Genomic DNA, 11,313 nt, shown 5'->3' with positions numbered 1-11,313 from the left:
TGCAGCATGGAATCAGCTCCAGCCTGAACTCAAGATGTCAGATCTTATTTCATTGAAATTATTTTGAGCAGTTTGGTTTAATTTGTTTTACTTTTATGTAACCAGGTTGGTTTGTGTTGCGGGTTTTTCTGCCCAGATGTGTTGCAAATGAGATTTGGATCTCGATGGGGTTTTACCTGGTTAAACAAATAAAATCATAAGAATAATAATAGTAATAATAATAATAAACTGCTCCTCCACTTGTTTTCTAAAGCACAAAGGAGCAAACACTTTCTCCTACAGGACATAAATGACTCCCAGGTGAGTGCAGTAAAGAGTGTAATTAAGGGAGTCTGAAGTCCTGGCTCATTAATACAAGGACCAAACTATTTTCCTGCAGCCAACGTCACATACATTGTTATATTGATGTGTGAGAAGTGTGTTAAGAAATGTTAATATGATAGAAATGTTATGGGAAAAACTTTTGGCCTATTTTTAATACTCAGACATTACAACTTTCCTGTTTGACATATTTGAATAACTCAGCGATAAAACTGCTAAAATAAGTMATTCCTTTTAACACCTATAACACGTTTTAACATAGACGCATCTCTCCAATGGAAGGCATTCATATCAACTGATTAAAACGATCAAGAAAAAAAAAAGTGGTGAAAGTTGTGAGCTCTTAAAAAGTGTGAGTGCTCTGTGTCAGTGAGGTGAACCCATCAGCCCGCTCGCCCCCAGCAGCCCCATGCAGGTAGAGAAGGTGACTTACCTCGTAGAAAACGCTCACAGCCTCTCAGCTGACGGGGAAAATGGAAGCAGAAAGCCTCCTCAGCCAGTCAGAGAAAATGTTCCCACCGCTCTGTGGCTCTCAGAGCGCTGACAGCTCTGTCATCTTTTCTCTGTTCTCTATGAGTGTTTACTCTCGTCTACCTAGAGAGCCAGCTGATGTGCTGCAGCCAGTGAGGAGAGAGACAGAGACAGACAGACAGACAGAGAGAGAGAGAGAGAGAGAGTGAATGAGAGAACTCCCTTTTCTCTGAAACAGAAGACCCTCTGCAGTCAGACTCCACTCCCACCTACTGCTCTCTTAAATGCCCCCTCTGCCACCCCCACCCCACCCATTCAGACCTCTCCACAGCATTGTGACTGAAAGCGAAGGAGTTGAAACGGGACGCCTCAAGGCTGGAAAGAGAGAAGCAAAGAGAGAGAGAGAGAAAGTAGGAGAGGAAAATGGGGGGAAGGGGATGGGGAAGTGGATGACAGAGGGAGTGGGGTGGAGGGAAGGGGGGGTGCAGTGGTGGTTGGACCATTAGCAGCAAATTGCAGCGAGCAAGCCAATGGAAAGCAAGATATAAGTGAATGCAGGCTCCACATTAACATAGCATTTAAGAACTTGAAAGCAGGGAGTGAACAAGGCCTCCATTTGTTAGACTGATGAGGAGGCAGATCACCAGCAAACAATTCCCCCAAACACTGAAAAGATATACAAGGTTTAAACATAACAACCTGGAAGGAATGGTGCTACAGTTTGTCTTTTTAGCGTTTTAGAAACCCTGTCTGCACCAGAGCACGGCGCTAGAGTTAAGCATCTTCACACAACAGGCAGAGCAAAAACTTTCCACTGAGGCAGTGAGCGAATGTCGGGGAATGTTTGCTGTTGCATTCACAACAAAGTTGGAGAAGATAATTTTGCGGCTCTGATGGAAGAGGAAGCTCTGCAGGTTTTCTCTCAGGGTTGGCCTCTGGCTCCATCCTAGTGAGAGTAGCAACACTTAGTGTTGGATCAAAGTCGGATCAAAGTAAAAAAGTATCTATCCATGAAATGACACAAGAAACCGTAAAAGTATTTCTGAAAAAGGAATTATAACCGTGTGTGCAATAATATAAAGATTAAAATGAGAACATATAATATAATTACAAAATAACAAATATTAGGAAGGATAAATACTTTTCCAATTAAATTTTCAACATGTGCTCAGCAGATAGAAACAGAACCAAGCTGGTAAAAATCAGCCTTATTCTACGCTTTGCTTCATCCAGAGGGTCTCAGCTGTTGACAAACGGTTGCTAAGTTGATTWGTGAACTCTGTTAAAGTTTTAAAAARCGCRGCCAACAGACTGAACAGCTTTATTCACTTTCTCTGAGGCTGTTGCTAAAACTAGAAGCAGACTACAACTCTAAAACATCACAGGAGATCGATGTCATTGTTCGCAACTAATTCTGTTTGCTGATTGGCCCTGTGGAAAATCTTAACAGAGGAATCCAAGTGAAGGAGAGAAACCCAGACTGAGCTGGAAGCAAGAACTGCAACTTTAAGGGAGATGAATCGAAAACTTACATTACTGGCACCTTTAACTCAAGTACCCCACGAAGAGAGTTTAGGTTTGCTCCTTTCATTTACCAATGAAAAGCCCACATAGCCACACCCCAACCCAGAGCTCTACCTTTACTATGACCGGTGTTCTGACAATGTGCTCTAACTAGTTTGATTTTTGTACAGTAAAGCGTYTAAATAGCGTCTAATGTCCATCTCTCCATACAACCTTTAGAAAGCTGCTACTGTTATATTTACATGCCAAAAACCATGACAGTATTAATGTTAACCATAATCAACGGAAAACATTCTTTAAGAGCCTCTCACTGAAGGGACGAAGCTGAAGTTGGCGAGTCCGTCTAATGTTTTACTGTCTTGAGCTTTTTTAATCTGCTCTCGTTTAAAAACTACAACCACCATGTCAAACCTGGATTAGAGTAGTCTACACTAATAGCAAAACTGATAAAACCCAGTTTGTGATTTGTTATGCATGTTAGGCATTTGAAAAATKATTGTATAAATGGCATATTCCCAAATATCCTAAATACAAGTAGACACCTTAAAAAGATAGAACATCTCCTTCACCCCTCYCTCCCTTAGCATGAGCCATGCTAACTGTTTAGCTCGGGTGATATGCTCTGGCTTGGTCTGCGGATGCTTTARGAAAAATAAAGTAGTCTTGTTTGTTGAGCATTACTTCATCAATTTTGTTGCTGTTCAGGTAATTTTACGCCTCGGTGCTCTTGTAGTCACGCAGGTTCTCGCCAAGAACARCTTTGGAAAATATGAGGTCATTAATAATGCTGYTGTGGCTAACRTCCAGCCACAGTTTCACGTCATCTTATTGACTGGATGTCCAAAAGAAGTGACGGGTGACACACTGACCGTGAGTTGTYCTCATCGCTATTTGAAACATCCTTACAGTGTATTCACCTCTGGTGTGCTGTCGTTTATTACAGGTAAAAGAAACCACAGAGGGAAAAGCTTTAATCAACAGCAAATGTGTAACCCAGCAACTGTAAACAACAGCACTAGTGGAAGTAAAATAAACTGGCTTCCGCTATGAATCAGGGGTAATGGCATAAAGTGAGGAATAATAAAAGTCACCATCTGTTCTACAGTCTACAGAATATCTCACCTTAGTTAAGGGTTCATCCTAGAGTTAACATTGGATTCTGGGCTGCTTCCTTAAATGATGCTTTCTKTGCTGAGCTTCAGTATAWCACTGCGTTGAAAGCAGGCATTTTCTCAGGCTGGGGGGCRGGAGGGGGTAGTCAGAGTAACACCTTTAAAACTTAAAGTGAACATGACTGGAAGGTACAGTCAGGAGTTAACACTAACTAAAATGCAAAACTACTTAAAGTATTTTTCAAAACAAAAGAAAATATAGAAAACAATCACTGACAGGAAGACTGTATGCATAGTTTGCCAGAATCAATAGTCAGCAACGGCTATGAGGCTGTCCAGCTCAGGCACCRGAGGGTGTCAGAGCTGCTGTATGCAACTTTTATAACATTTGTTAAACTAACTCTATGTCCCAACAGCATGAGACAGATTTTCTGTGCAAAAAATCTAGCTCTTCTCTTCCAGTGGTCCTACTGACATCTGCAGAAATACACCACTGAGTTGGAAACAACAAAAAAGAGCCAGGAGTAAGGCGTTGCTGCTGTCAAACAAGCTTGCGTAAGCGCTGCTCACATGCTCCCYTTTTCAGCTTGTTCAAGCTCAATATTGAGTTTGTTGCAGCTGTGGTTGTGGCAAAGGTACTTATTGTTACAGGAAAACTATTTATGTACCATAATCAGTGGCTGTGCTATAGCATTAGCATTCACAGCAGGTTCCGCTGTGAGGGAGGAGCTTTGGTGTAGCAGAAAGCAGAAACCCTCATGCTAATTCATTTGTTTCCACTGAGCATAAAATTGGAATTATGAAAATTAATTTGCTTAATGGAAACATGCCAATTTAGAAAAAAGCTCACATTATTTTGAAAAAAAAAAACTTATGAGGTGGTTTTTCAGCCATTTTGAAATAGATATATTTCACAAAACTGCAATAGCAACACTTCTTTTGCATCACATGAGACACGTGATCAACAGCCGAATGTTACTACTGGCGGAAACGACAAAGAAGATGRCAGGAGGTWGCARGAGGATGACGGTTTMTTTTTGTTTCTTTTTCATCAGCTGGCTCCACCAGAGCTCTCACAGAACCACACAGTTTACAAAAAGTTGTGTGTCATTCCAACGTGTTGAATCCATAACTCTTCCGCAAAATCACACACTGCAATTTCCCCMAAAACGCCGCATTCGTTCACAAGTAGGCGGGGCTTGTTGCTCTAACGCCGACGTCTCCTCTGATGGATGACAGACGATGAGCGCTAGCGCCATGACTGAATTCTTTTTAATGACTTAATCAATGGCAAATGTGTAACCCRGCAACCGTTTTTAAACAAACTTATTCACATGTGATTTTAGTTTTATTCATTATTTCATGGAAACACCGCAATTGCGTAATTGTGTTTTTTTCGACATTAGCAGAACACAGACAAAGATTTGCACACATATGTAGTGGAAACACAGCTACTGCCTCCTTTGACTCCATTCATCACCTTTTATCGCCCCGAGCCATCTGTTAGAGTCCATCAAAACTTACAGGCGACTGTAATGGTTATTTAGACAACAAAGCAAAGTTTGATTTAAGYGACTCATCTGTTTAACTGCTCAGGCAACGACCACCGTGGAAAGCCGACAGCCTGGATCAAACAGTCCTGTCCGCAACCACCTCTTGATTAGACTTTGCTTGGGGTACCAAACATGTGCTGGCAGCAATTACCGGRCATTCTGCGTGGCGGAATCCGGTGTAACCGGGCAGAACCGCCAGAAATAAACACAGGTACAAAGAACTCAGGAGGAGTCGGTGTCAGGCGGATCTGATCCATCACTCCTCTGTTCTGTGAGATGGATAGAAGCTGCCACTTCAAAGCTACTTCCACTGCGTAGGGTGACTCATTAAGTCTGAGTTTGACCCCAACCTCGCAGTGCGAGCTCTCGCTGGTGGCGATAAGTTGAAGGTAGGGTTTTTTTTTTTTTTTTTTTGCTTTTCTGCTTGATGTATCATTCAGTATCTGCTCAGTAAAATTCTTCATGTAGATTCAGAAGATGTTCTTTTGAAGCTAAATAAATATATCTCTTTCTAACTGATGTAAGGCAGCCTTTAGGGAAATCTGCTCTTCCGATATCAAATGCTCCACATGTTGATGAAGAGTGGAGGGATATGACTGAAGATCCATCCTGAACATCAGCAGGGGGAGCGTGTGCTCAGGAGTTGTTGTTTTTTTCCCGGCTGAACACAGAGCTTTTCTCAGCGGGGGGAAACGGTCGTCGTCGGCGCGGTAAGAGAGCCGGTAGCCAGTCAGGCAGAAAARAAGAGATCCAAACTAATCCTGTATGCAGCCCAGTGGCRCATGTGCAGCCAGGATATGTGGTGATAAAAAAGCTAATTCTGTGTCTTCAGGGGCCTTAAATTCATTTTTATCCTCGCTCCTCGGGGAGATTGTAGAAATCTATATAGGCTGGAGAAAAAATATCTTTTTTTTAATGACTCTTAGCTGTAATGATATCACTTAGATGAAATGATGGGCTGGAAGCTCAGCTATGTATAGCACCTGTTTTAAATGACTGGAAATGTAGATTCTCCACATCTCTCCATCTGTTCCTGTTCTCACCTTCCTGTCGCTCTCTCTCTCTCTCTCTCTCTCACTCTTTCTCTCTTTCTTTCTTCTCTCCTCTTCTTCACAGCCCCGGCAGGCTTCACGGAGAATGGCTGTGGGAGTTCTCCACCTCCCTGTTTGCAAAGGTGTACCTGTACGCCGACTTTCAGAGCAAGTGAGCTGAGCAGGTTTGATTTCCCAGATGACACCTCATACAGGCATTCTCGCCTGTCATCCAATTTCTGCCACTCCGGTACGAGGCGCCTGCTTGAGGGAACCCATTTTCTTTCCATTAGAGCACAACAATGTTCAGTTTTATCAGCTGTCATTTGGCATATGGGGGAAAAAAACGAATGCTGCAATAACACGTCAAACGAAAAAAAAGACAGCAACTCTATATATTTGTGTGTGTGTGTGTGTGTGTGTGTGTGCGTGTGCGTGTGCGTGTGCGTGCGTGCGTGTGTGTGTGTGTGTGTGTGTGTGTGTGTGTGTGTGTGTGTGTGTGTGTGTGTGTGTGTGTGTGTGTGTGTGTGTTACAAACTAGGTAAATAATAACTGAATACCTGAGATTCACTGAGCTGAGATTTCCCGCCGAATTCTGATCTCTGGCTTCTGTATAGTTTTGACCCAATAATGTCAGTTTTAGCTGAGTCAAATTTCTCTTCAAGGGAAAGGTTTGAATTTTTAACAATAGGTTTATGTGAAAGTATTGTCAGTAATAGTTCATTTGTCTAAAGTCACAGTAAGCAACAGTACGTCACTCAGCTAGTAGGTTAGCTAGTTTCTACGGAACTAAATTAGAGCCAAAATGTTTTGTCAAAGCAAAATTGTAAAACGAAAATTGAAAAACGAAAACTTGAAATTGAAAATCGTCTAAAACTTAAAAAACACGACCATCTTTTTTTTCAGTTTTTGCATCTAGCCACAATTCTTGCAGTACCTTCGTTCCTGAAGGCAACATGACTCGAGTCTTCCTCTTTCTTCACTCCTGATTCCACCCCTCTCAGCTGAAAACACTCCCACTATACAAAAATGAAATGTTTTAATTGTTGATTTTTTGTGTTTTTATTATGTAAAGCACTTTGAACTGCCTTGTTACTGAAATGTGCAAATAAACGAAATGGTTGGSATTGCAGCAGGAAGCTGAAATCGATTACAGGTAATGGAACCGTTACTGATAATAGGAAAATATAGAAYGACTTSAAATATTCAAAATTATTCCTTCCAGGCATASGATGAACAGCACTTCATGTGTGATCAAACTCCAATAAACATGGTTTAACTATTTTATAACAAAGTCATTTGAAGTTAATATCTTAAACTGTCTATCAACAATGGTTGGCTTAACAATCTGTGGACAGCAGATTCTGCATGTATTCCCTTCAGAAGATGATGTAGATGCTGATATTAATCCTGAGATTTCCAAAAGGTTACAAACATTTCTAGATCCAACATGTTCTGCAGCAGGCAGGTGAAAGGCTCAGCAGGATTAAACTTCACTCATTTCTGTTTGCTAAATGATGTTTCAATATGCAGCTTCTTTTGTACAGAAAAAGTCGGGTATAAAATGATCAAAATGGCAAAAGTACATARCTGGTTCAGGAGAACAATGAAAGACTAGCATTTTGTTGTRGCAGTTTCAGTGAATAGCCAACATGCCCCAGTAAAATATTACGCGTAATTGCAGTAACCAGTTTTACACTGAAGAGWGTTGTTTTTAGCATTGCCTGTTGTGTTTAGGTGTGGTGTGTTCACTGATTGGTAAAAAAGATTGAATTATTGCACTTCCAACTGACCARTCACTAATCACTGCCGGTTATTTATCCATACAAACACCAGCAGCTTTTTCTATTATTCATAAAAGGCCATCATTCATCATGTTATGATGTTATTCCCTCATCAAGAACGTACCTGGAGTGTTACTTTGATTCTTTCATGCATGTTTGATGAATCCTTTAATCTCCATGGAAACCATTAAGCTGTGTAAAACACGTGGGTGGACCTATCCCTGCCTTAGAGGACACAACTCCTCCTCTGGGCTGCAGTTTCCCAGCCTCAGAGCTTCGCCCCCACAGAGCAGCCCTCCCCACGACTTCCTCACTCAGCTCCTTCAGACTAGCCAGCTGCAATTAGCAAACACCTGGTTGAACTGCACATCTGCTAAACACATTGTAGGAGCTACTAAAAACATTGTTAAAGGGTCTTAAAGAGAGAGAGATGCAATTTCAAATTGAAATTTCTTTTAAGTCATATTTGATAAATGCAGCATTTTTATAAAAACTGAAGGTAACATACAGTAGATACTTAATTGTGCTGTAAAATGGCACTATGTGCCTGGGAACCACATAAAACTGCCCCTTTAAATAGTTGCTCTATAAAACATTTACAATTCAATATGTGAGCTGCAAAGTGCAATAAGATCAACTCTATGAAAGTATCTAGTGATGTATTTGTAGCRCTGGTAGTCGTGGTGTGCACCTCAMCTCTGGGAAGTTCAACCTAAGAGGAAAAGTAAGGCAAAGGCTGCCTGGAGCACTTCTAATAAGGTCTTCTTTCCACTGTATAATTGGTGCCATCTGACTTGAAGAACAGAAGAGGACTCAGCGGGAAGTGAGACACGTTCCGTCAATGACAGTGAGGCCTAATTATGCTATTCAGGCCCTACAGCCATGGTGGATGTCAAAATGGGCAGCACTGAGGTAGGCGACAGTGAAGACACACCATCCGCCATGGGTGTGTGTTTCTGAGCGTTCAGGTGACCTGGAAAGACCTGTTTATCTCATTAAAAATTAATCACAAGGTAATAAGGGCCTGCTTCCACTCCTCCCTACCAATGCCTGTCCTTCATCCATTATGCAGCAGTGAGGTGGGACGGTGGGTTAACTCCTCAGAGAGGGTCACTCGGTCAGAGACTTAACCTGCCAGCCACTGAAGCCTCTGCATCATGTAATTTAATAACGAGACAGTAAAATTGTGATCAGGAGTGTGATGTGTGYGATAAGAAGAGAGTAAAGGGAGTCCAAGAAACAGCAGCCATCAGGCAGAAGCATCTGGCCACAAAAGGTTAAACAAGGGAGAAAAAGGCTATTAACAGTGATCCATAATTCATATCCCAGAGAATAGATGGGCCCACTATAGCTGTCATGAAACAGAGTGTTTGGTTATTGCTTTTCTCAAGCTGTTTGTAGCGCTATCTGCCTTAAGTTTGTGAAATAAATTGCCTTCGATGCGAGGCATCATATCAAAAAGGTTCATGGGAAAAACAAGCCAGAGATCCGTCAAATCTAAAAACCCAGCAGGACAAACATCTCCAGCAGAAACTAATGGAATACTGCAACATTTTGTTAAGTCTGTTCCACTTCTTTGACTTCTGCACACTTCAGATGTCCGGCTTTATGTTTGCGGAAGTTTTCTTTTTAGCAACGTGACTTTAATATTTCACTATAACTAATAATTTTGCACTAACATATGACAGAATGTCTGAGTTTTTTTGGGCTTAACCTATAGAATCATCAAAACACTTGGTGGAACTGCATCTGCTCAGCTCGTTGTAGGAGCTACTTCTCAGTGCAAAGCTGGTAAAAATGTTGTGAAAGGGTTAATAGAGCAGCCATGTTGTGATGACTTCCTGAAGGCAGACTGTCAGCAAGAGCAGGAGCTATAAAAGAGACAGACACCAAATTTCAAGGCTTTAATCAGGAAGTAAAATGTTTTTAGCTCATATTTGATCTATGCAGCATGTTTATAACAACTGAAGGTAACAGTTATTTGCCAGTGCTGAAAAATGCCACAATGTGCCTAGAAAGCACATAATACTAGAGTTTAAGAGAAACAGTCTTTCCATATGACTTGTCCAATGACATGCTAYGTTTATTTAGGTGATATTTCTCTCCCTTAAGATGCTAATGCTGACAGAGAAGTAGCTGCAGTAGACCACACACAGGCACAGCCACTCCACCTAACTGAACAAATGGGTAGTAAATGTTGCAMAYGTTGTGACAGGGGTCTGTGTCTGCTGTGGTCCATGACCTCTGACCTGATACCCACTCTTCACCTTCCATTGTACAGCTACAGTTGGCGTCGTGTTTCCTCTGCACATGATAGCTGCTTCACTTCAAGCTAGCGCTGCACATTCAGCACATTTACAAGAATGTCTCTGCCCCAAGATGACAGAGTGTAACAGACCTGCAGATGCAGACTGTCTTATGGCCTACATGTTATGTGACACGCACTCCTTGATTATTTATTTGTTATGYAATTATTTATATTTCGCCTATTCTTGTATTAAATTATCCATTTCAACCCGCTGAGTCTTTCTATAAGCAAACASAGGATTCACAGAAGACTGAGCCATTTCCTCCTGACTTTCTGAGAATTTAATAAAGAGGGATCCAATGAAGCAAATCAATGTTAAACAGTGTATCGGCTCCAAGCCACTTCTGGTCACCATGAGAGACGATCTGGGTTAGCAGCAGCAGCAGAGTTTGGAAAGTGGAACTGGCAGCTTGGCTGTTCCTGTCCAGTTTCACACAGTGTGGAGGTGAAAGACCCTCCACTGTGAAGTGACCCCTGACCTTAACTACGGCTGACATGAGGACATATTAACGACATGAACCWGTCGGGGCACCCAACTGAGCCCGGGTTGCTGGACTCATYTTTCATTTCGTCTGTCCCTCCATCCCACTGCATCCCACTAACCAAATSTTCTGATCCAAATCCTACAGTTTTCAGAGAAAACCAATATTTTTTTTGTTCTTCCAAGGTGATAAAAAAAAGACTATTTCATATTTGAAGGCAATCAAAAAAAATCTCAGTTTTGCTCCATTTTGATTCTAATTCTTCAGTAAATAACAGAAGACAGAGCTGTAAAAATAATCAGTATTTTAAAGGGGCAGTATTATGTCCTTTTAGTCACACAGTGGCGTTTTATAGCATAATCAAGTAACTATGTTACATTAAGTTAATATAAAAATGCTGAATATTTCAAATATGACTTAAAAGAAATGTGACTACTAGCGATGGCAAGTTCAGCTCTTTTCCAAGGCAACACTCCAGGTATGATTTTGACAAGGGAATGACATGATAACATGACGGAAAGCTCAAAAAAGCCGTTTTTACATGATATYGCCTTGTTAATATAATCAACTCTGAGAAATCACTGAATTTAACATGCTTATTTGAGTTTAGAAAAGCAATCCATTCTCATCATCATGTCAACACAGCAGCTCTGCAGACGCTCTGCTTCTCTCRCAGCAGCTCATCTGAAAAATGATGGCCGACAGTCAGAACAGTGCGCTAAAACAG

At 41.4% G+C, this 11,313-nt stretch overlaps 1 protein-coding gene across 1 annotated transcript in view; it reads right to left on the bottom strand.

The window, feature by feature from the left end:
- tncb (tenascin Cb) overlaps nucleotides 1-839 on the bottom strand; it is a 67,264-nt gene extending 66,425 nt beyond the window's left edge. The window contains exon 1 of the mRNA XM_017306521.1: nucleotides 755-839. The gene's annotated coding sequence lies outside the window, so the exon portion shown is untranslated. The remainder of the gene's footprint in view (nucleotides 1-754) is intronic.
- Between the last annotated feature and the right edge of the window lie 10,474 nt (nucleotides 840-11,313).

The sequence above is a fragment of the Poecilia reticulata genome, linkage group LG9, assembly GCF_000633615.1.
Source record: "Poecilia reticulata strain Guanapo linkage group LG9, Guppy_female_1.0+MT, whole genome shotgun sequence".
Lineage (NCBI taxonomy): Eukaryota > Metazoa > Chordata > Actinopteri > Cyprinodontiformes > Poeciliidae > Poecilia > Poecilia reticulata.
This window is presented reverse-complemented; position numbering and strand designations above follow the sequence as displayed.